The sequence below is a fragment of the Nomia melanderi genome, unplaced genomic scaffold (genome assembly GCF_051020985.1).
Source record: "Nomia melanderi isolate GNS246 unplaced genomic scaffold, iyNomMela1 scaffold0297, whole genome shotgun sequence".
Lineage (NCBI taxonomy): Eukaryota > Metazoa > Arthropoda > Insecta > Hymenoptera > Halictidae > Nomia > Nomia melanderi.
The window spans coordinates 14,872-15,910 of NW_027475412.1; the positions used below are offsets into that span (position 1 = coordinate 14,872).

The following is a 1,039-nucleotide window of genomic DNA, read 5'->3' on the forward strand; positions in this document are numbered from 1 at the left end:
CACTTTATCACACTTCACCGCACAACACCTCGAGCACTGATCGTGAACAGACCTTGCCGCGCACACGCCCGATCGCAACTCGGCCCGCACTGTTGCGTTGTACCGCGGCGGGTGAATTTACCGCAATTTCGGGACTTCGCGGAGCCAGAATATTAAGGGGCTTACTCTTTGGAGTCCCGAGTCGGTCCAGAAGGTGAAAAAAGATAAGAGCTCTAATTAGCAGCACTAATTAAGCCGTTTCTGGCGGCACTGCAGTGCCGGACCGACTCACGGCGGAAGTGGAGCGAGCCCCAGCGATCCGCCTGACTCCAAAAATCAGGTTCATTTTCTGACTCCGCGATGCGGAGTGTATCAGATATTAAGCTGATAAGAACAGATAAAAAGCGCTTTATTCACAAAGAATGTTCCCCCAGCCTTACATTGTTTGGCTGGGGGTGGATACATAGTAGCGCCTTTATGGCGAAGGCAAAATAGTTGATATAACTCTATACCGTCTGTCGCTATTTTCATATCTCAATCTGCGGTGGCTCTTATCTCATAAACACCTTAGCATTTATATGAATCTAGCAAGAGTCTGAATATATATATATATATATATATATATATATATATTAGTGGAAGTAGATAGTTAATCGAATAAATAGCCAAACTAGAATAAATTATATAAATAAATAAATAATAGTAGCGTAGATTAAATAAACAAATATACATAGCATACATAAATATAAACAAGAAAAGAAGAGGCACAGAAATATATAAATATACATAAATAAATAAATAAATAAATAGATAAAATAAATAACCAAACAAAAATAAGCGAGAATAAACACTGAAGATTAAATAAACAAATATACATAGCATAAATAAATATGGACAAAATAAATATAAGTGTAGATATATAGCTAAAGGTAATTTTCAATATATACAATTCAGTGGTTAAATATGTACATAATATGTAGTTCTTAGTCGAATCCGGGCTCTACTGTGCCCAGCCCTTCGCCATAGAAAACAGCACAAAAATAAAATAAAATAAATAGAT

The 1,039-nt window shown here is 36.9% G+C and overlaps 1 pseudogene; it reads right to left on the reverse strand.

The window, feature by feature from the left end:
• Positions 1–224: 224 nt before the first annotated feature.
• On the reverse strand, positions 225–405 carry LOC116434083 (U2 spliceosomal RNA; annotated as a pseudogene).
• Positions 406–1,039: the final 634 nt, after the last annotated feature.